This window comes from Odocoileus virginianus, chromosome 10 (genome assembly GCF_023699985.2).
Source record: "Odocoileus virginianus isolate 20LAN1187 ecotype Illinois chromosome 10, Ovbor_1.2, whole genome shotgun sequence".
Classification (NCBI taxonomy): domain Eukaryota; kingdom Metazoa; phylum Chordata; class Mammalia; order Artiodactyla; family Cervidae; genus Odocoileus; species Odocoileus virginianus.
Genome location: NC_069683.1, coordinates 45,986,998 through 46,010,984, shown reverse-complemented (window position 1 = coordinate 46,010,984; position 23,987 = coordinate 45,986,998). Strand labels below are relative to the sequence as shown.

The following is a 23,987-nucleotide window of genomic DNA, read 5'->3' as shown; positions in this document are numbered from 1 at the left end:
ATCCAGTTAAAGTATGGGGGGTTGAAACAAACATGGTTATTGATTAAAACATGTATTGATTTCAATTATTCAAGTGTTACTTCAATGGGTACTGTCTACTAGCACCAATGCCTACTTCCTCCTCCCTCATAGGAGCCCATGTTTGTGTAGAGAGAAGGTCGCCCCATTCCCAGCTCCTGGTCACTCTGACTGGTCTAAAGTAATCTCCATCTCCTCACAGACATTAGGTTAGGATGGACCAATGAGATGCAAGGGGAGTTTTCTGAGAGGTGGGTGGGAGGAAGCCTTCTTCACACTTCTGGGAGAGTCTCTGAGAGTTGCCCTCTTCTGGTTTTCTCTGAGTATCATCATGGATGGGTCTAAGGCTCTTAACTGCCCCCAGCCATCATGTCATCTAGTCTGAGGATGATGGATACACAAAAAGGAATCACAGGAAAACAGGACAAGGCTTCCAGATGACACCAGATCTACCCCTGCAGTTTGTGCTGCCTCCAGGTTTCCAGGGCTAATAAATTTCCAGTCTCAGCTACTTTGATGTTCTGTCCTTTGCCCCTGAAAACCCTCTAATAGCTACGTGATCACTTGCTTGCATGTAAGGTGATCCAATCCCAGGAGATGGCAACACTGGCGGCAGCTGAGTGGTACTAAGTGATTGGGGGGGGGGACGACTAAAAGACAGTCCCTCTCCTCACCCCCAGAGGCCTTCCCACTGGCACACGGGACAGTGCCTGAGATGTACCAAGAAAGGGTTTCCTTTCGAGGCAGCCCTGTGTCTAGGAAACCCTGTTTAGGACAGAAATGCTCTAAGGAAAGGTGGCCCACAGTCAGCATCTCAGAGCATGAAGGACTTTTTCAGGGAGGTGTGAAGCCCACATCATTTGTGAGTCAGAGGAAAAGAGACCTTGGGTAGAAGCGGGGAGGGGCACAGAGTCCCTGTCCTGCTATCACTGCCCAGGAAACAAAGTTGGATTGCTCTCTGCCCAAATCCATGCCCCGGCTGGGTCACAGCAACCCCGGGTGGAGTGGGGTGACACAGCCTTTGGTGAGCACCTGGTCTATCCTGTGACCCCAGCTGGGACAGCAGCTGTCAGGACATGTGTCTCCCAGTCTCCACTCCCAGGGGCCTGGGGGCGGCTCCCACATTATTTGAACAGTGGTGGAGGCCCTGGGCTGTAAAGTGATCCAAACCACTCCGTGTTTCCCTGGGAGGGGTTTGGGTGGAACATAAATAAGACAATTTATTCAGAGAAACCATCTCCCCTATTTACATTTAAATTGAATAATTTAAAACACCTTTACCCATTTCCATAAATTATCCCCTGTTGGACAGGCAGTTCAGCTGCGTGGAGGGGGTGCCGTCCTGGGGAAAAGCCTAATTACATTCACTGCTACAGGGCTGGGGTGGGAGGGGGAGCATGGGAGGTGGGGAGGGGCCACAGGCCCGGGGTGGGGGTGGGGGCACTCCAGAGGAGGCAGACATTTGTCTTAGAATTGGCAGGAAGAAAGAGGGAGCTACTAAGAAGCTGTGGTCCCTTTAAGAGCTTTACAACTGAGAGGTAGAGGGCAAAAAATAAAATCCTGCTCTTATCACAGGGGCAAGGCATTGGAACAAATCCCTGGCCTCCTAGCCAAGAGCATCACCCAAGTTTGACCGGGTCAACGGTCCTATGTTTACATCTTCCAGAGACCTGATCTGTTGGTGCCAGGGAAGAAGGGGAAGAGAAAGAAAGAATGGGGCTTCTGTGATTCGTTACTTCTGGGTATTTCTCAGGCACCTGCTCTTTCCAAGCTCTGTGCTGAGGACACGGGGATGACCAGGCCAGCCCTGCCCTCCAGGGCTCCCGGAGTGGGTGAGAAGAACTCCTTTCACACAGGCTGTGTGTGCTCAGAGCAGATGAGAAGGTGTGGCGAGACCCACTGGAGGGGGAGGGGTGAGGAGCTGTCCCAGGCAGTCCCTGGGTTCCCAGGAGAGGTGGCTCTGGATGACCCTCAAAGGCTGAGTTGACTCAGGGAGGTGCTGAGAATGAGAGAAGGCATCACCAAGAAGGGACCAGTGTGAGAAAAGGCTCAGAGGTGACAGGTCTCTCCAGCTTCTCTCCTCTCCCCCAGGGAGGGGGTACTCTGGACAGAGGGGAGCCCCAGAGCACTCAACCTGCTCCACAATTGGAGGCAAAATGACCAGTAAAGTGTATGAAGCAGGGAACAGAGAGGGGTGGGCTTGGGGGAGGCTGGGGACAAGCACTGTGATGCTTATGACATCCCTAGGAGGCGGGCCCGATTAGCTCTGTTTAAGAGGTGAGGAAACGGGAGCTCTAAGCTCCAAGCTGGGGAAATCAGGATTTGAACTTTGTTCTGTCTGCCTTGAAAGCCATGAGGTGGAGATTCAGGGCTTACAGGGATGTGGACCAGTAGTCTCCAGTGAGCAGTCCTGTGCCAGGGGTTGTGTAAGCAGATGGGGCATAAACCTCTTTGGGAAAACAGATGAAAGTGACTGTGGTCATGCTTAAAAGCTGTGCAGTAACCTAGCATGTTAATGGAATCTTATCGATGTGTTCCTTTGCCATCTTCATGGACTCTCCTGGGGAGGAAGACAGATGCATCAGTGAAAAAGGCCCTTGGGTCAGGGCACACCTGGCCCCTTCTCCTGCCTTTTCAGAGCCAAGGCTCTTAAAATAAGCTCCTCTGTTCCAGTGGTGGTCTCTGAGTGATTTCTTAGCCTCCCCACAAGCCCCCAGTGTCCCCTTGGGTTAAGTTTCCTTGCATTTGGTCCTCTTCTGGAACCAGACAGATCTAAGTTCAGATCCCGAATTGATCATTTGCTCACTGTGTGACCTTGGGAAAATGACTTGCCCTCTCTGAACCTGATTTTAGGATCGTAAACCTGATGTCAGAAGTTTGTTGTGAGCATCAAATGAGACTGGATAGTAAGCTGCATGGCATAGAGCAGCTGCTCAATAAATGTCACCTTTTTTTTTCTGACAGTTCTGCCGCCGTTAATGAGATCCTTCCAGCTACTGCTCACATTTCTCAAAAGTCCGGGGAACTTTGCCTGAGAGACCTTCCACAATTCACTCCCTGAAATGACTGTCATCCTCTCAGAATCCCCCTGGGGAATTAAGGGGTTCGTTTGCGGGTGCTGTTGTGTGGTTGGAGATAGAGTTGGGTTCCATCAATTTCTTGCTGTATGACTTTGGGCAATTGATTTAAGCCATTTGTGTCTCATGGTCCTCTCCTGTTAAAGAGGAAAGATAATATCTACCTTACAATGATGTTGTGAGAAGTAAAGGAGAAATAACCTGTGTTAAGCACCTTGTATGATGCGGAGCAGCCAGCAGTCACTCAGCAATGCACTGCAGTCTTTTCATGGGTGTGTGTGTGTGGTGTGGACTGCTCCTTATCAGGTTGGGTCCTTCTTGGCAGGGACTGCCTTCTCTGTCTTCTCTGTCCTCACTCCCTGAGCCCCAAGCAGAGTCAGGCCCCATCCTAGAGGGCTCCGCTATTGGAGAAGTGCCCCCTTCATTCCCCTCATAGGTTCTCAGGCCATTCATCTCACAGACTTGGTAACTGTTGGTGCATGGGTTGCAGGTGCAGCCAGATTATCAGTAGAGTTACCTGGGGATGAATTTCATCCCTCTGTTGAGATTTCCCATTTGAGTTTAGCGTGTCGAAGATCTATTAATATAAAATACGCATCTTCTAGTTTATTCCACAATGAGCTTTTTAAAAAAGATTTATTTTATTTATTATTATATTTTTTGCCTTTGGTGGGTCTTTGTTGCTGCGCATTGCTTTCTCTAGTCGCGGCGAGTGGGAGCTGCTCTTCATTTGTGGTGCTTGTGCTTCTCATTGTGGTGGCTTCTCTCGTGAAGCACAAGCCGTTTGTACATGGGCTTCAGTAGTTGTGGTGCATGGGCTTAGTTGCCCCATGGCATATGGGATCCTCTCAGACCAGAGATTGAACCGGTGTCCCTTGCATTGCAAGATGGATTCTTAACCACTGGACCACCCAAAGAACTTCTGAGACTCTAAATGATTGAGTACAGCCATCCCTGAGTTGTATCCTGGTTAGCATTTGGTCACCAGAGACAACTCAAAATCTTAGCCACAAGTGCCTCTGAGGTACCGCCTTGTACATGCCAGTTCAGCCCCAAGGATGGTCAGTCAGCTGGGGTATGGAGCCCCGAGAGAGGGAGGCCAGCAGGGGCAGAGGCTGGTGTCAAGGGGGAGCATTTCCAGGCATGTCCTGGATTATGGCTTAGATGCAACTGGCTGTTTGATTTTTTGAGTTTGTAATTTCTCTGGGCCTCAGATGTTCACAAAACAAGGAATTAGACTAGATGAACTCCAAGGTCATCCACAAGTTTTAAAATTTGATTTTCTAGGTCTAACCTGAGTCCCTCTTGCTATATTTGAAGTCAGCAGAGATTATACAGTTGGAAATAAGTGAGCAGTGGTGGGTAAGCCCTAGAGGGCTGCGTTTTTCAACCTCTTATGGTGGGAGAGTTTTGGTGGGATTGTATTCTAATTAAATATTTAATGGGATGTGTCTGCCTTTAAAATCACTGCCAGCACCTTGGGGATGGTTCTCTTTTGTGTTCTTATTTGCAGCTTGCCTGTAAATTGCAGGGCTGAGCACAGCTGGAAATCTCCCCCCTGAGACTGTGTGGGGTCTTGGGGGTCTAAATGGATTGGCCGAAGTGCAGAGGAACATCTCAGAACTCTGAGGTTGACCTTCCTATCCCCCTTCCCAGAGCCTGTGATGGTCTCCTAAGCAGGGTCCAGGAAATGGGATCAGCCCCGCTGTTTGGAGCTGCTCTTTATTCTGTCTGCTCTCTGAGAGCGGGGGAGAGTGTGTGCTTTTTCTCTACGTTAATAAAACCAGAAATGAGTCTTCATTAAGGGCTCCATTAAGAAGCCACTGTTATTCTTGGCACTCATTAGCGTTCTGCTCACCACTCAATTGCCACACCAGTATCTTCCCGGAGCTTTGCAGAGTTCCCTCCCAATGCTGAGAGCTGCTCATAAGACGGTCCTCAACTTGCAGAACCTCAGAGATGGAAGAGTTAGAGGCTCACTAGTTCACCTCATCCATTCCCTTGTCTCTGAACAATTGCTTGTCCTGCTCCTAAGCCTCTCTCAGCAGCCTAAGGATCTAACCCACTAGATCCTTAGTTAGACAAGGTCTCCATCTCGTCTAACTGCCCTCTTTGGCTGCAATGTAAGTTGATTTGTCCATTTGAATCCTTCACTAGGATAATAAAGAAATCTTTCCAAGAACTCTCTGTTGTCTTTCATTTACTGAGTTTAGGTCCTAGATTCAATCTGAGGAGTGTTGAAACCCTGCTCCCCTCCTGTATCCCTGTGGTAGGACCTATCCTTAGACAAAATTATCACGTAGGTAAGTTTCTCTCTCAATTGCCTGCCCATCTCCCCCCATTCACACCTCTCTCCTCTCTCTTCTCAATGCCCATCTCCACCCTTGTTCTCTCCAGGCTTCAGGACAACTCTCAGACACTTATCCAGGGCCTGTGGCTGCTTGACACCTTCCTTCCAAAGAATCAACTAACATAATAAATGCATATTACATGCCGTGCTGGATCCTCTATCTCACCTGGCCAGAATTACAATCCCTTTGAGGGGGCATTACTGGTACCATTTTGTAAAAGAAAAAATACAGAGCTTCAAGCGGGTTCAGGTCTTTGGTCACACAGGGTATCAAAGATAAAGCCAGAATTGAGCCCAGGCCTTCTTACTTCTAGTCACCAAATCATCCTTGTCTTCTCACCTCTTCAGGGCTCAAGGTAGTAATTAACTAACATAAGGAAGGATCAGAGGGACTTTCCTTGTGGTCCAGTGGGTAAGACTCTGTGCTTCCACTGCAGGGGGCATGGGTTCAATCCCTGTTTGGGGAACTAAAACTCCACATGCCACACCACATGGCTGGAGAGAAAAAAAGGACTCAGATCCATTGCTAGTGGCTGCTGTGACAAGAAAAATTAGATTCAGTTTGTTTTTCTCCCAAAGTCAGAGCTTTTACATGGGTATTGTTCCCTTCAATGTAATCCACTTGGAAAGTTTGATATGTATTCCAATCATGTCTCACTGTCAACGCACCTTCACAACTCTCATTGGGAAGTCTGTGGCATATAGGTTTGAATGTTGGTGAGTGTTTATCTTGGGGTGAACTAGATGTTTGGAAATACCCCAAGGTCATTTGGATTTAAGTCTGGAGAATAAGGTGAAGCACTAAAATAGATGATGGTGCTTTGGGTCAAAAACCTCTGAAAACATTTCTCAGTGAACTGTAGTAGAAACACTGTTTCACAGGCCCCAGCTTTTGGATGGTACAGAGCTTTCTCAAATGTTTCAGAATCTTGACATGTGAAATAAAGCTTGATTGGCACTTTGATGGGAGAGGTGTGGGGGGAGAGAGGGCACTGATGTTGGAAACCAAATGATCCATGATCTTTTCACATCAGGCAAAGATTTTGGAGGCACTTTTTAGCCAGGGGAGCTGGAGTTTCCTTGGTTGATATTAATACATGGGCTCTCTGGTCCCAGGTCAGCTGGTCCCAAGGCACTGGTGGTTCACTGAATATCATCTTGCTACAAAAAGTGTTGCCAGTCCAACTTTATCTGGAAGTTACAATCATGGGAAAGCTCTCTTTTCTGTCCAGTATGAGTGTGGACAAAACTTTTTTTTTCTGAAAAAATTTCATTTTTGACTGTGCTGGGTCTTCATTGCTGCTTGTGGACTTTCTCTAGTTGGGCAAGTGGGGGCTACCCTATAGTCGCAGTGCATGGGTGTAGCTGCTCCACAGCATGTAGGATCTTCCTGGACCGAGAATCGAACCAGTGTCCCCTGCATTGGCAGGCAGAATCTTAACCCCTTGACCACCAGGGAAGTCCTAATTTGTTTTCTTGTGGGACTCTGGTTTGTTTGTTTGTTTTTTGCTTTAGCTGAACTCTTTAGCCATCATTTATTCCCACTGTTAATCTTCTCTTTTAGTAAGCTGAATCTTCTACCATTTTCAATATTTTCAGTAGACATGGGGAGGGAATGGAGTGGGTTGGACAGTTGTTTCTGGCAATGTCCTGCGTATCCTCCTTTCTTTAAGCCTGATGAATCTGTCTAACATCCCACTGCCTTTGACCTTATCTCACTTCCACACATTTCTCTGAGCCTCTCAATTGTTCCCTTTGCAAGATTTTCATGGTTTTGGCTCTGTATGGTCTTGATTTTCAGGCTTCAAGAATCCCCACTCACTCTATGAGGAACCAACTCAGTATACTCCTCCTGTCTCCATCAGGATGGTACTGCAGTAGAGACAGGACATGTGTGCTGGTTGACGTGGGGGAGTTGCTGCTGTGGGTTGATACATGTCAATCTCTCCTCCTCTGTTTTCAAGGAAAACCAATCTGGTGAAGTTATTGTCATATAAAGTATGTACATTTAATAGAGACCCCTGGAGTTAGATGGCCTTTCCTCTTTTATTTTAGACAAGCTCAATGAAAACTATGGAAAATTACTCTACCTCTATGAGTTTCAGACTCTTGAGAATCCCTTGGCTGCGAGGAAATCAAACCAGTCAGTCTTAAAGGAAATCAACCCTGAACATTCATTGGGAGGACTGATGCTGATGATGAAGCTCCAGTACTCTGGCCACCTGATGTGAAGAGCTGACTCATTGGAAAAGACCCTGATAATGGGAAAGATTGAAGGCAGGAGGAGAAGGGACGGCAGAGGATGAGATGGTTGAATGGTGTCACAAACTCAGTGGGCATGAGTTTAAGCAAATTCTGGGAGATGGTGAAGGACAGAGAAGCCTGGCGGGATGCAGTTCATGGTGTTGCAAAGAGTCGGACATGAGCAACTGAATGACAACATGAGCTTCAGTTTGGTCATCTGTAGAGTAGGAATAAACCATACATTCTGGAAGGTGGTGAGGACCAAGTGAGAGGATTCATACTAAGATCTTGTCTCATGACAATACGGGCTCAAAAATGAAAGCCATTTTTATGATTACCAAAATGGTCATGGTCATTATTACTTCTGCAGGGGGCTCTGAGCTGGACCTGTTTTTGGCCAAGTGAACTAAATGATCACAGAGGGAGGGGAGAAGAGGGATGTGGGATCTGTCCTTGGTCCTGATTCATTTGGCCAAAAAGCCATTTTGATAGATCTGAGTTCCCCAACCAGGGACTGACCCTTGCCCTCAGCAGTGAAAGCATGGCATCCTTCTTCTCTATCTCCTCAATGCCCATCTTCACCTTTGTCCTTTCCAGGCTTCAGGACAACTCTCAAGCTCTTATCCAGGACCTGCTGTTTGACCAGGGAATTCCTAGTGATCACCTTTTTGTTGTGTCAGGTACTTCCCTAGGCACCAGATTGTTCAGACAAAGGGGATGTCTTATCTAGATTTTTCACACAGTTTCATGTGTGCATCAGTGAGAGTGTGTGTGACATGGCCCTGTCTCATGTGCATGTACTTAATGTAGATTTTTAAAAACACTTGAATGTGGAATCTGAGTGCATATGTATGTGCATGTGTGTGTGCATGTGTGTGTCTTGGGGGAAGGAAGAGGGCCTGGAGCTGAAGCACAGGAGAGGTATTGCTGTCATGCTGCTCACCTGGGCAAATAGCCAGAAAGAAGGCCCTAGCATGGCCACAAGGGGATGATGGTTTCCTAGAGCTTCCTGGAGAGATTGAAAGGCACAATGCCCCCCGCCCCACCCCACCCCTGCCTCCTGGCCACCAGAGCAGAGTAAATCTGACACCAGAGCTGGGCTGCTCTCCTGCTGGGCACTCTAAACTAATTTTCTGGTGCATTATACACTTTGCCTTTTGAACAATCAATGGCCTTAAATGCTGTTGGGTTTCTGCAGCCAAATCCAAGAGAAATAAGACATAATCCATTTGGTTGATGTGGCCAGAGCAGGGAGGAAAGGAGAAAGAGGAAGGTTTGAGCTGCCTTGGGGATCTCTGCTTGGCTCAGGGAGGGCGGGGGAACTGGAGGGATCTGCCAGCTTTCGAGGGAATGGGCCTTTAAGAGATATTGATGGCTGGCTAATCACAGCCCCGTTTGTCTCAATATGTCCTTCCCATAGAGCTGTCACTCCTGCATGCGCTGAGCTCTGTCGGGGAAAGGCTGGGGTATGGCTCAGGGTTCAAGGTACAGACAGAAGGCCCTGGCCCTGGGTGGGAATGTCCCCTAATCCTAGATGAAAGGGTCTGGTGTGGGTCTCAGTCTGGAGTTTGATTTTGGGCATAATCCCCTAGAAGCCCTGAGATAGACCAAGTGAAGTCAACTTGGTCTTTCCCTTCAGGCCATTCCCCGCAGGAAGAGGGAAATCGAATCACCCACTTTCAGAGCATCTGCTCCCACAGGTGAAACTGCTAGAAGGATAAACAGTGAGCATCACAGGTGTCCCTGCTGCTCTGACAGCCTGGCTGGGAGGACTGCCTCCCAGGGACCCCCCCCCCCCTCCACATCTCACACTTCTCACCTACCCTTTATCCTGTTCTCCACTCCAAGGAGTGAATTGCCCAGCCCAAGGCTCAGTTTCCCCATCTCTATCTAGAAATGTCAGCGTCTAGAGACAGATAAGTGGAAGACAGACCTCTGCTGGACCCAGGGGCTTGGGTCATCCCCTTTTCCCAGAAGGAAGGAAGAATGATATTTACAGTGTGAAATTGATCAGGCAGCCTCCTGATGAGATACGGGGGAGGAAGGAACACCTCTTCCCAAAGGACTGTTTGGGATGTTTCCCTGGGGAAGGCGTGCAGGGGGAGGGGGAAGGGAGGGAGGTGGGAGGTGGCAGCACTCCCAGCCTCCCTGTACCTGGCTCTGGGGAAGGGGGCCACCACAAGTGCCTGTCTGCATCTCCAAGCACTGCCTCATGCCTAGGTTGCTGCTGATGCCTCCTGAGACACAGCTGACCCCTCAGGATGGGGGAGGGCAGCAGGGCCAGTAAGGGGCCCACCCAGGTGCTGGCAGAGGCGCCACAGGCAGGGAACAGGGAGCCTGGGCTGAGCAAAGCCCCCATACATGAGGGGAGCCTCAAGATGGGCTGTTTGGGGCTCACTCAGAGGGTGATGGAAGGGAGCAGAGAAGCTGGGCTCTGAGTCTGCTTGGGCCACTGGAGATCCCCCAACTCTTCATGGCCAGAACCCGGGGCTCCCCGCTGAGGCCTGGCCATATCGGGCCCTGCTTAGCTAGAGAACCGCTCCTGCTTCCTCGGTCCAGGACAGCTCATTTCAGCTGCTGTAGCAGCGACGAACCAGCGGCGGCAGAGGCTCTCTGTCAGGGCGGGGCCCCTGAGCGTCTCTGCTGGGTAATTATGCTGAGAACGTGTTTTACGGAGATGCAGGGCTTGTCTGACAAGGCTCACGCTTGTTCCTGCTGCCGAGGCAGCTGGGAGCTGAGCGGAGAGGCCAGGGGCTGAAGGCGATGTTGCCGCTTGGGGACTCTGTCTTGGAGAATGAGATGCTAGATCCCAAGGGACACACATCCAGATGGGCCTCCTGTCCCTCCCCTGGCCAGGGAAGGAAAGAGGGGGCTAAGCCAGAGAACCCCTCAAAATAGAGGGAGCTGGGGGAACGTCACACACTATGATAACAGTTATTATAACAGTTTGTTGCTAATTATTCCAATAGTAGACATATCTATTTTTCACTGCACCACATGGCATGTGGAACCTCCCTGACCAGGGGTCAAGCCTGTGTCCCCTGCAGTGGAAGCTGAGTCTTCACCACTGGACCACCAGGGAAGTCCACAGTATTCTGTATTTTTCACATTTGATTCCCACCATGATCCTTTGTGTAGGGATAGACCTGTATCCCCATTTGGTTAATGAAAAAGGGAGACCCAAAAACATTAGGTGGCTCAGTCCAGATCACAGGGCAGAGCCAGGTCCAGAGCCTGGCTTCCTGACTCACTCTTGGGGGTACCTTCTCTATCCCAAGTTGGGCAATCCCTCTGTTAAACTGAGCCACCAGCCTTGTGTTGCTCCAGAGACCCTGTGTGTGTGAAGCCCCTGAGAGAATAGAGAGGAGGGAGAAGGGGACTGGGCCTCTGCTTTGGGACGCTCCAGCAGTAGGACAGGAGTTCATGGGAGATGCAGTGAGGTTGACCTAAAGGAACAAGTGATGAGAGAGTGAGGCAGCCCAGTGAGTGTATCCACAGGAGGCTGCAACACCGACTGCAGGCGGGTCCACTTTAAAAGACACTGCGGCCCTTTCTGTGGACCACACCCATGAAGATGGAGCCAGTGAACACCCTGTGGATTCAGTACTGAAAAATCTGAGAGCCCAGGAGAGGTGATAGGATTCTTCCGTGGGGCTGGGGTCAACCCAGGAAGGCTTCCTGATGGAGGCAGTTCTGAGCAAAGCCTGGCAAGAAGGAGAGGACAGGCATCATTAGAGGGGGAAATGGAGGACCTGGGACAAAGAGGTGAAAGCATGTTTGGGATGGTGAGCAAGTTAGCTTGGAAGACTGGGGTGAGGGGACTTAGGGTGGGTGAGGGGGCCTGGGGTTGCTTGTGATGGAGATGGCAGGCCAGATGTGAATTGGATACGCCAGAAACTAAGGGGCCCCTGAGGATGGTTAGAAGGGAAGAAATATGATCAAAACAACATGAAATGCTTTGCCAGGCTTTGTGTAGAATGAGTGGATGGAGAGACTGAGGGCAGGGTGGGAGGATAAACAGGCGGGAATTGGGAGTGGTCTGCTATGGGTTGAAGTCCCAGGGGCTGGCTGTGGAACCTAGGATTTTCAGGACGGCTGTGGGGCTCTAAGGACCCTCAGCATTTCTGACCCAGCCCCGCTGCCAGGTTGGCAAGATGGATGTCTCCCACAGCCTGTTGCCCCGCCCCACGACGCTTTCCTTCACCAAGCCAGGACCCAGCTTCTCTCTACAGGACGCCGGTTCAGTGCTGAATTCTGCCTCGGGCCCCAAGACAAATCTTGCTGCTCTGGGACGATGCCCTGCTGCTCCTTCTGCTCCGCTCCGGGGTGATGGATGGCTGCGGTAGGTGGGTGAGGAGCCTGCCTCCCCCAGCCCGCTTCAGATGATAAGAGTGGCTGGGAAGCAGGGTTCCAGAGTTACCAAAGAAGTGTGGCAGAGAGGACAGGCTAGGGAGGTGACCAGGGATGCTCCAAAGAGTGGTTCTAGAAGGAGTGGCTGATGCCACGGGCCAGGAGATGGTTGCACAGTAGCATACAGTTAGCCTGATACCAGACTCTTCTGAGTAGAAAGTAAGTAACATTTTGCAGCCTCATTTCTTGGTTTCTCAAGGCCAGCCTGCACTAAGGCCCTGAAAGACCCATAGTGGCTGGAGAGTGAGGGCCTGCTATTGTCTTCAAGGGCGAGCTGTGGTTCGGGGAAGAAGGAGGTAGTTTGTCCTTTACAGGCTGCACCCGGTGAGTCCCGCTGCAAAGTGGGAGCCCCAGCCTCTCAACCTTGGCCCTCCCCTCGGGGCTCCCACTGTGTGAGTTTCAGTGGAAGTTTCTTCTCTGTCTCTCTCTCTGCCAGGCCTTCCTGGGGAATTTTAAAGGGGTAAATCCTCTTCTTAAGATCGGGATTTAGGGGAACCCAGGATCTATAGGCACCTGTAAAACCAATTTAAAAATCAGTCTAGCCAACCAGCCCCCAAAGGAACCAAGGGAGCTATAGAGTAACTCAAAAGCAGACACTAATGGAGGAGAAAAGAAATGTAGTTACATATTCATCAGCTTTTAAATATTCATGAGGATTGTAAAGCAGATTAATTTTCATGCCTCATTTCTCCCGTGGTTCCCGCTGTCCATATTTTACCGCAGCAACAGAAGAGAAAGGAGCTGTGGATCACTTGGCCACTGCCCTCGCCATCATTTAAGGAGCAGGGTGCGTGTGCCTGTGTGTGATGGGCGGGGGACGGGAGGGGCGATCACTGCGGAGGTGAAGGTGTTCATCTCCTGAGGGGCAGGTCTCTTTGGCCAAGTCAAGATGATGTGAGGAGAGCAGGAACACAGCAACGCAGCATTGTAGGGAGGGCCAGGAAGTGGAAGGCCAGGAAGCGGCTGGGGGAGAGGGAGCCGTCTGGAGTGCTGGGGCTCTGGGGGCATTGAGATAATTGCCAGCATCCCCAGGGTGACGAGAGGAAAGGACCTTCACTGGACTCAGCAAGAGATTCATCTCCATTCCCTTAAACTAACTGTCTGAGACAAATGATTGAGGGGGGTGAGAGAGCAGGGGAGAGGGCATGCAGATGGGGAGTGAGGAAGGTGTGGGCAAGCCTGAAGGACAAAGAGGAGAAGGACGCCTGGGAGAGGAAGAAACAAGGGCAGGGAGAAGGAATCAAGAGCGCGACTAAGGGCCCCATCTGTTCTAGGGGAGAGCGTTAGAATAAAAGGACATCAGGCAAGACCAGTATGGATGGAGGCTAGATGTCTGGAAGGACTTTCAGATCCCAGGGCTCTTGGAGCTTCTTTCTGTAGGGAGTGGGAGGAATGCTCCCCTGAGTCACACACCAGCTATGAGGCAGAGGGAAGGCAGCCTGGGACCAGAGATGCGTTGATGATTGCTTGGGGAGCAAAGTCAACGAGAGCAAGGAGACTCAGTGTCAGATACGGGGTATCAGGGCGAGCCATCCTGGAGCCGAGGGGAGCAAACATCATCGTGCAGAGTCATGAATGTGAGCGAGGGAGCCTACAAAATAGCGGGTGACAGGCCCTGGGGGACAGAGTGGCTATGCAGCTTCTTGGAGGTCTTGGATCCTGGGCAGTGATGCGATCTGACAGCCCTTAGTGATTTGGGTCAATATGGAATAAGAGGAGGGACGAGCTGGCCTCTGAAGGCTCATCCTGGTTCCCCGGCTCCTGCCCCATCTGTGGGGGCAGAGGGCTGCCCTTGGAGGAGGCTCCTCGAGGTGCTCTTGGGTGACCCTGGATGTCACCAGGCAATACTTCACAGTGGGTTTCTTTCCCAGCTTCTTCCCCTCCATTCTGTTTTGGATCTTTCCACTGAACTCCTGACTAGTGTCCAGCTGCCCACTGGATCCCTCCACGTCGGTGTGTAGAAGACATCCCGTACCTAACAGGTCCATCATCAAACTGATCTCTCCTGCCACCCCACCTACAGACCCAGTTGGCCTGCAACCATCCCTGTATTGGTAAACAGCATCTCCCCGCTTCTACCTGATCAGACCAAAAACCTTAGGGGTCATCCTTGATTGTTCTCTCTTTCACTCTTTTGACATAACATTCGGAATCTTCTGAATTCACTTCTCACCATGTCTGTGGCCACCACCCAGGTCCAAACTTCTCTTGTCTCAATTGTTACAGTAACAGCTTTCCTTCTGTGGCCACTAGGGCTCATCACAGCCCAGCGCCTCCCCTTGGTTTCTGATCATGTCTCTTTCTCATTCAAACCCTGCTGGCTACACTGGTCTCCCTGCTGTTCCCTGAGCAAGCCAGGCTTGCTCCCACTTCAGGGCCCTTGTACCTGTGGCTCATTCATTCCCTTCCTTCAGGGCTTGGCTCAGGTTTCTTTCACTGGAAGAAACTTTTGAGAGTCCCTTGGACAGCAAGGAGATCAAGCCAGTCAATCCTAAAGGAAATCAACCCTGAATATTCATTGGAAGGACTGATGCTGAAGCTGAAGCTTCAATACTTTGCCCACCTGATGTGAAGAGCTGACTCATAATAAAAGACCCTGATACTGGGAAGGATTGAGGGCAGGAGGAGAAGGGGGCAAAAGAGGATGAGATGGTTGGATGACATCATCAACTTAATGGACATGAATTTGAGCAAACTCCGGGAGATGGTGAAGGAGAGAGAAGCCTGGTGTGCTGTAGTCCATGGGGTCGCAAAGAGTCTGAACAACAAGACTTTCATGGTGAGGTTTTCCCCGAGTCCCTTATTTAAAATGCTGCTCTGTTCCCCAGCTTCTCTCTCTCTCCCTGCTCTGTTTGCCCCCCTACAGCACTGTTCATCTTCTAACATGCCGCGCAATTATTATGTTTATTACTGTTTATTGTCTGCCTCACCAACTGGAATATCAGCTTCATGAGGTCACAGATTCCGTCCATTTAGTTCAATGCTTTATTCCCAGCACAGAAAGCAGGGCCTGGCATACTGAAATCTATCAGAGAATTCCCCGATAAATGTTTCTTGCGTAGGAATCCTCCCCTTCAGCCCATAGATTAACTGCTATGGTAACTGCCCACCTGCTGAAAATGGCTGGAAACTGGACAGAAGGTATGAAACAACCGCGTTCAGATAGTGGGCAACAGTTAGCAGAGGATGGTTGAGAGAAAGGTAACAGCCCGACCACAGCATCAGTTTCCACACTGCAGAAAGGCCCAGGAGAAGGAGGAGGGGGAAATGTCCTGAAAAGAGGCTGAAGGTTGGATTGATAAGACATGGGTTGAGGCTGAGGAGGCTAGGATTTGTGCGGGAAGAATTCTGGAGAGAAGGGTGCTGCTCATGAAGGTTTCTGGAAATCTGTAGAAGGGGCCTCGAAACTTTGGCCATTGATTTGCACACAACTGGGGGTGAAACACCACAAAGTTAGGGAAAAAACCATCAGTAAGAAGACTGACCAGTTGATAGAGCTCACCCAGGGCTGGAATGGGTCAGATTCCCACCAGTGATAGTGGAGGGAGCTTGTAGGAAGCATTACATTGGATAGAGTCCTCAAGAGGATGTTTACCTTAGCATGAGACCAAAAGCTGTCCTGGATCCGTTCTCATAGCCCTTAAAGACAACACTTAAAAAGGTTACAGTGACTCCAAATAACTGTGAGGTGGATCCAAGTCCAGCTCTCTTTAGAGGAATACAACAAAATCTAGACCCCAATGGAAAATTCACAATATTGGTCATCAAATAGAAAATTAACAGCCATGCAAAGAAGCAGAAAAATAGGACCTATAACCAGAAGAAAAATCAGTTCACAGAAAGAGACCCCCAAATGGGAAAGTTGATGGAATTAGCGGACAAGGATGCTAAAGCAGCGGTTATAAATATGCTCCATATGCTCAGAAGTATAGAGGAAAACATGAACACGATGAGGAGAAAAATGGAAGGTTTTTAGAAAATGAACTTATAGAGATGAAAATAGATCATCTGAAATGAAAAATACTGTTGGACAAATAAATGATTTTGCTTCTGCCGCCGCCACTACCAGAAGCACGTGGAGAGTGGTGGCGTTTTTTCCCTAAACGCTTATTCCCCCGTAGCTAGCGCTTGCCCCTTCTGTGAGGGCACTGCGTTTGGTTTCTCAGTTGCCCAGGACTCTGGAGAAATGGGCTTCCTTTGTATTCGGTCCTCAAATGCAACCTGGCTCAGGTCGTAAGCAGCAGCTCTCCTGGGTCTTGTTTCAGCTAGTGTGTCCTGGACCCTGCTACCCTCTGATGCGAGCACTCCGCCTCCTGTCCTGCTGCTTAGTGAAGCCCTCCTCTCCAGCACCCCCGCCCCCCGTCATCCAGCAGGGCGGTATGGAGCTCTGGAGATGGGACGACGGCTCTGCACTATGGAGCCCCAAGTCTAGCCAGGGAGGCGCAATGCAAGGAGGAACGTGGCAAGGCTCGCAGATAAGTGTGGGTAAAGTATTTAGAGAGGGAGAAAACTTCATTTGGAGGGGAGGGAAGGCTTCATGGAAGAGGTGGCCTTTCTGCTGGGTTTTGAAGGATGGCCAAGACTTAGGCTGCTGGGAATGAAGGGACAAGCCTTCTGAGGCGAAGCCGGGAGTTGCCTTCAACTCCCTCACTCTTGTGTTCCCTGTCTGAACTCACAAGCACTCCCCTTTAAGGGCTCTAGTCAGCTCTTGGATGGGGCTTTGCTGTTGGGAGTGAGCCCTGTGGATTCCAGCTCCCCAGGATCTTCCCAGCAGACCAGCGACACCAGTGCGGGCAGCCTCAGGTCTCGATCACTCTTCACCTCCTTGGGCTGTAACCGGAGGGAACAGGGCCCCGGGTGCACGGTTTGTGGTCAGAGTATTTCCAGGACAAGTTCGAAGCCCAGCCTGAGGGAGCAGGTGTGAACCCAGACTGGATGACTCAGTCTTTCTGGCCCTCCGTCCCTTCCAGCTGCTCCCCAGTGTCCAGATCAGCCCTGATGCCGTGAGGTGCCCGGCCAGCGGCCAGTATGGCCTCTAGGTGTGCCTGCCTGTTTTGGGGCCTCTGAACACCTCGTTTCTCATCTTCCTCTCATCTCAACTTTGCTCTCCCCTCCCCGACCTTCTCCCCATCCTCTGTATTGGGTGCAATATGACCAGCTCCTACAAAGGGCACAGTTTTTCACCGGCTGCTTCCCACATACCACCTGACCCCCAAGGTGGCATGGTGGGCGTGTGCAAACAAGCAGGGCTGGGGGGTGGTGCAGGCCCCCCCCCCCCCAGGCGTGTTCAGTATAGATTAGGGAGAGCTTGTTAGGGACGATGACGTCACCGCACAGAGCCCGAGGTGGAGGACCAGGAGTGGGAGTTCCCAAAGGTGGGAGGTTTGAGCAAGGTGGGTGGGGAGCTTAGACACAGGCTTTGAGGTGACGCACGTGCCCCTCCTCACCTCCTACCTTCCTGCGTCTGCCACCTCCCCTGGAATGGCCTCCACTTGTCACCCAGGCCAGCTGTTCCTCCTCTTCCTCCCCCACACCAGGGAGGAGAGGTGTGTCCCCATGTGGCTGCCAGGGAGTCTGGGCGAGCTCTTCCCAACCTGAAGCTGCAAACCCCAGGCTGGGGCAGTGCTGCCTGTGGCCCTGGGTGGTGAGGCCCATCTGGGGAACTCTCAGAAGAGGGCACTGCAGGGGGGTAGAGGGGGGTTCTGAATCCTAACTTTGATGCCAGATGAAGCTGAGCCTGAATTCCGTCTCCACTATCTGTGAGCTGCAGACAAGTTGCATAACCTCTGCTCTTCTGCTCTTTCCCTATCTTATCTGTAGAATGGAGATAATTGCACTCCCGCCTTCCAGTAGGGGGCCTGCTGGGCACTGAGTAAATGCAGGTGTTAATTACCTTTCTGCTGCTGACGGACTTGCTGTGAGGATGGAGGCTGTGCCCCCACAGCCCTGTCCTGGCTCCCACTGCCCCTGCTTTCAGAAAGCTCCCAGCCTCCTGACTATTGTTCTGGATCCTTGTCTGACAGCCCCCGGAGGGACCCATTGCATCCTTAATTGCAATTCTCTTGCTTGGCAAAGCCATCAGCACCTAATGTCCCATGTCATTGCTGGTTCTCTGCCTGTGGACACCTCGCTCCTGGGGGCTGCTCAGCCACCCAGGATAATGCCATCTGGCCATGGATAACGCCACGGATAACTCCATGGAATGGCCATGGCGGCAGGGATGGGGGCAGGGCCAGGACCTCCCATTGATGCCTTGGTGACAGTTTGCCTACAAATAATTTAATATAAGAGGATGACAACCTCTGTGACTCTGTCTCTGGTCCTTTCTACCACTTAGGACTTTCATCTCTTCCCCTTTTTAGAAACCACAGAGGTACGTCTGATCTCCTACACCAGAGCCTTATCTATCTCCTCATCCAAGGGCAGGCCCTTAGACCAGGAGAAACTGAGGTTCCCTCCACCCACAACCCCACCCCAACTTGGCTCTGATGCCCGTGTGGAGTTTTAAGAGAGAGTCCAGTCAGGGCTGGGGAGAATGAGATTGGAGGAAGATTCAGAACCCAGTGGAGACTGGTATCAAGGGAGGGTTTATCTTAGGTGCCCAAGTTCTCATTCCAGGGTCTCAGGGGCCCCAGGTCCCCTGGGTTAGCACCTATGGTGAGCCCCTGCCTGCCCCAGCACCTGAGGAGCAGCCCTCGGGTGCCCCTGGCACAGGGAGCAGCCTCCTCAGGAGTTTACGTGCAAGCCTGGCCTGAGGGTGGCTTCGGCCATCCTCCTGGGTGGGGCGACAGGGAAGGGGCAGCTCTGCAGGGTTGCCCAGGTCAGGACCACAGACTTACTCAAAGGAAGCCGGGGGGGGCCTCCCCCCATTTGAGAAAGAGCTCGGAGAGAGACCAGGGTGTGGGTGGGGTGGGTGGGGAGGAGCCTTCCAGCTGCCATCCTTGCCCCCTCCTCCCTGCCCCCCCCCACCCTGTCCTCCTGGCCACATTCCTGCCACCACCCCTCCCAGGCTCCGGGGGATGTGTTTCTTTTACCCTGAGCCCAGGAAGAGACACAACCCCCTTGGCTGTTTCCTCTCCGCATTGCTGGGATCCGCTGGCAATTTCACAAAGGGCTTCCATAAATACTAAGGGAGAACAAAAGGGAAGTAATTACAGAAAATACAAACAGCATGAAAACAGTCAAGTTTCTAAAGTACAGGTTTTCCCCGCCTCAGATAACTACCCTGGAGCTCAAGACACTGGCCTACCTTCCCCCAGCCCCTGCAGACGTGCCTCTTGGCTCCTGGGTGGTCAGGGCCCAGGCCAAGCCCCTCCCCACCACCGCCCCTCAGTTTCCCACTTGAGGATTTGCCTTGGTCGTAGCTGTAGTGACTGACACTCTGAGTAACTCACCACCTGGCTTCAGGTGGAGGCTTCAACCCCCTCCAGGGCACCTGCTGAGACAGGTCAGGCCCTATCCACACCCCTGGGCCCATCTGTCGCACACCCACTACCCCAGCACATCTTTGCTGTGGAATTACTGTCCAACTCCCCGTGGCCCCTGAACTGACCTGCTCACACATAGTAGAGGGCACACACAGCCTTTGTTTAGTGCAGCCGGATGCCCTGGCCTGAGGTTGATTGGACTAAAACTGGTACCTAAGCCAAGCTGAGATGGTCAGAATTCTGACTTTGAGGTCCTGGAATTGGGGCCTACAGGCCATCTCTTCATGCTGTTCTTTATTGATCCCATGTGGGCTTGGGACCCCAAATCACCATCTTGGATCTGGGGGTCTTCCTGGGTATGCAAGGAGAAGCCAAGGATGAGACGGGAATGCAGATGCCAGGTGGAGAGCAGGAGGTGGGAGCTCGCGGGTCTGTCTGGCTTGCCTGTCCTCGATGTCCTTGACTGAGGCATGACTGCGCTCCTGCGCTGGGGCTGTGTACGACACTCTGGTGTCCCTTTTGTAAAGTCCTCTTATTTAAATGCTACTTTGAGTTGGCTCTGTAACTTGCAATATCCGAGTCTCAGCCAATACCACCAGACCTATAATGGGGACACATAGGGTAGCAGGGGCTGCGGAGGACTCAAGCTGGGCCCATTCAGAGACTCGCCTGAGAGTCCTGAGAAGTCCCCTTCTCAGGAAAATGTGAGAGCATCGTGGAGCATCCATCTTTTCCAAGTTGGGGTGGGGGGCCTCGGGAGCCCCTGAATGGTGCTGGGCTAGCAAAGGGGAGATGTGTTAGCGTATTGTCTGCCCTTATGATCAACAGCGACGGGTCAGGGAGCGGCTGCCTCTTTCCTTCTAGCATTCCACTTCTGGCCAGCCCCCTCCCAACCCCTCCTGCCCCATGGGGATGCAATGCATGGGCTAGGAGCCTGAGATTCAGCTCTGGAGTGATGAGCCTTAGATGAGGGACTTCAGCTCCCTGAGCCACGCTTCCCTCTCCCCAAGTGGTCACCATAACCTCTTTATACATTGCACGATTCTTTCAGATGTTCCCCTCCCTTCTTCCATCTTCCTCCTCCCCGTTTGTCTTCTCCTGCTCAGAAGTGTCTCCCCAGCAAACCTTCCCCGTCTGACTCCATCCAGTCTAGAACATTTCAACCCCCTTCCTAGAGTCCAGGCTGTCACGTGCTGGGCACTGGTGTGTAGGGCTTCTCCGAGTCTTACTTTGGGTTTGCCCCATCAGACTGAGACTCCCCAAGGGTGGAATCTCCCTGTCTCCCCTTCCACCCCTTCTAGACCTTCCACCTGCTTGGCACAGGGCAGAACAAGAGAGGGAGCCTGGAGGAGGCACGCTCTGCAGCCCCCCCACCCCGCCCCGCCCGCACTCCATCCCGGCAGCTTGTTCCCTGCCTGACCTGTCTGTCTGCTCTTTCCTTCCCCCTCCTAGCAGAGAGGATGTTCCAGAATCTACTTTCTAATCTAAGCCAGAGTTAGAGACTCCCCTAGCCTCTCCAGAAGGAGGATGCATTCTGGTTAGTTCCTCCCTACGTGCCCACCCTTTTGGCTCCTGCATCCTTCTCTCTGCAGGGGAGTGGGGGGGCAGGCGGCGTGCACCACCTGAGCCAGCCACCGTGACCCCCTTGCAGCTGGCTTCCCCCCTTCCTCTCCCACTCCCTGGCACAGACGGGGAGAGTGCGCTCCCTCCCCTCGCTGCCATCCATGGTACCCCCTCCTCCCTCTCTCAGCTCTTCTGTTCCCATCTTGGCTTGTCTCCCCTAGGCAGCTGAGAGCAGGGCGCCTTCGATTTCTCTATTCAGTCTGAGGCGTAGCAATTTTCTGCTCTCCCGTAATTAGGGGAATTTTAAGCAAACTCCCCGACGGATGATTACAGCAGGTTCAATCCCAGCTCCTTTGATCAGGGAAGAATGAAGACGTTGCTGGAATACTCCTCGACCTGCAGACCAGACAGACTGCGAGGCAGAAAAGCCCGGCTCTCTGGCTCCCCCTGGAGGGCTCTGGGCTTTCATCCTGGGGTCTTTGAGTGTCCTGGGCACTGGAGTGTCCGGACTGGGTTCAAATCCTGCTTCATTAAGGATTGTCCAAAACGTGACTTCTCTGGCTTAGGTCCAACATCTGGACTCAAAGCCAGGGTGGGAGCCGGAGACTTAAGGGCAAAAGGAAATTAGAGTCACCTAGGTAGGTCTCCCAGGACTGCTGTGAACGGTTTTGCCCGGCTTGCGCTGTGTTCTAGAGGTGACGTCATTACCTTTGTGGCCTGTGTGAATGGAGATTCTGAGCATCCCACCTGCATGATACACTTGATAACGTGAACCTGCCTTCAGGAAACTTGAATCACTCTCTTTTTCTAAATGTCGGAGGTAATGGGGCCTCCTTAGAGTTGAGGGGCCTCTTTTCTTCATTTCATCCATTTCATCAAGTCTTCTGTGCCTACCAGAGGCAGTAAAAAAAAATAACCGCAGAGTCTAGCCTTTGGAGCAGACTAACTAAAGAATGAATTCCAGTTTGGCTATTTTCTGTCTGTGTGACCTTGGGTTCATTAATGAACCTCTCTGAACTTTAATACCTATTTAAAGGATTATTTTGAAGATTAAATAAGGAAGGGATTTGAACACTGCTTGACTCATAATAGGTGCTCAGTAAATATTATTCCCTTTTTCCTTTCCCTGTTCAGTTCGCATATTTTTAAATCATCACCCTGCAGGGCAAACTGTATTCTCCTCTGTCTGCCCCCCACAGGCCTGTGGACCCTCAAAGCTGTGCCAGAGAGTGGACCAGGTATATTAATAGACTATTAATGTCTCCAGCATTCCCTACCAGTGGCCCGGCTTTTCCATAGGTTAATTAGGCCACATTTCAGGATAATTATGGTGGTATATTCCTACACTAATTAAGTGGCTTTAAACCATCTCCGCAACGCAGCTTCGTGAATCATAATTAAGCCTTACCGCCAGTGCTTCTGCCAGCCACGGAGCCCCGCACGCGGCAGGCTCAGCCTGCGCTCAGTCACGGGAGAGGATGCGCTGGAAGCGTGGCTTTGAAAAGAATTTATTTTCCTGGGATCATGTCAGGATGATTCCCAGTGAATACTGGATGAGGCTTTGCACTATTCCTCTTCTTTTTTTCCACAAAGAGAGAGACGAAGAGAAACACGGCGTTGATACGGGCTTATCGTCTTCTCCTGGCTGCTCTGTTGAGTAGATTTGAATAGATTCCCAGGGGAGGCAGGCGGGGGTGTGAAGGGGAACGCCGACGAGCTCGGCGCCTGGTTGCGCGTGCCAGTCTCTTGGGAGTGAGCGTGAGGATGCGTGTCACAGCTGTTGTTCAGTAGAGATCTGTGTCAAACATCAGCCTACTCAGCTCACGACTGCCTGCTGATTGCAGACAGCTACCCCAGGGGATGCCTGTTTGAGAAGGCTGGACAGACGGACCTCCTCCTTCCTGGCTTGTGTTTTTGACATGCCCTGTAAGGTGAGCATCTCACACATCAACAGGGGCCACCATTTCAGCCACTGTCAGGACTGGCTTGTGTCATGGGGGGAGGACTGTTGCCGTTGCCATGAGATCTAGCTTTGTGTCCTGGTTCCACCACTTGCTGACTGTTACCTTCAGAAAGTCATCTGGCTTCCTGAAGCTCAACTGTCTTATCCGGAAAATGAAAAGAATACCAGCTGTCTCATAGGACTGCTGAGAAAATTGAGGAAGACAAGAGGAAAGTGCCAATGACCTGGTGTGAGAAGACAGCAAATGCTCAGCTGTCCCTCCAGCCCTGGAGCAGAGTGGCCTGGATGGAGCCACTGCCTTCTGGGGCTCTGAGCACTTATTTGTCACATGGCTCTTGGGTCTTCAGACTATCTGTTTACGGAGGCCACAGAGTCCCTGGGCCGCTAGATCCATGGCCTCAGATCCAGTGGCTCTGTGTGTTCACCACTGGGGCCGCCAAGGCTCGAGTTTCCTCCTGCCCGAGGGAAAAAGCCAAGTGTCTCATCAGCTCCTACCCTGGGAGCTTGGAGAAGCTTCTGTGGGACACAGAGGCAAGTGGAGAATGGACGTGAGATGCCTGGAAAGGTTCCTGGATCCGAGTTCTGGGAGCCTCCACTGTAGGCTCACTGTCCTCCACAAGCTTGGCCTTTCTGATTCTCCTCTGCCGGCCTCCCTGACCTCGCATGGTGCCACCTCTCCACTCCGCTTCCTACGGTCCTGCCTCACCCACCCCAGCTGCCTTCCCGGGACCAGCTGCTCAGGCAGCAAAAGGCAAAAGGGAGGCTTGTCCTTGCTCTCTCTTCCTCTCTGTGGAGTGATGGCCCCAGGCATTTTGAGTAAGACACAAATCAAATAAAGACAGGTGACAATACACTAGCATCTTCTCTGGAAGCCAGGGAGACACTCAGCTGTCCTCAGCAAGAAGACAGGGAACTAGGGGGACGGGGAGGATGCA

The 23,987-nt window shown here is 51.6% G+C and overlaps 1 long non-coding RNA gene across 2 annotated transcripts; it reads right to left on the bottom strand.

Annotated features, from left to right (window-relative positions):
• Positions 1–14,345: 14,345 nt before the first annotated feature.
• Positions 14,346–21,763, bottom strand: LOC110123811 (uncharacterized). Of its 2 annotated transcripts, XR_011489994.1 has the most exons (4): positions 21,724–21,763; positions 19,971–20,304; positions 19,652–19,878; positions 14,346–19,225 (listed from the first exon to the last, which is right to left on the bottom strand). It is a non-coding gene; the product is annotated as an uncharacterized lncRNA (long non-coding RNA). The 2 variants fall into 2 exon arrangements; XR_011489993.1 differs by lacking the exon at positions 21,724–21,763 and having other exon boundaries at positions 19,971–20,877.
• Between the last annotated feature and the right edge of the window lie 2,224 nt (positions 21,764–23,987).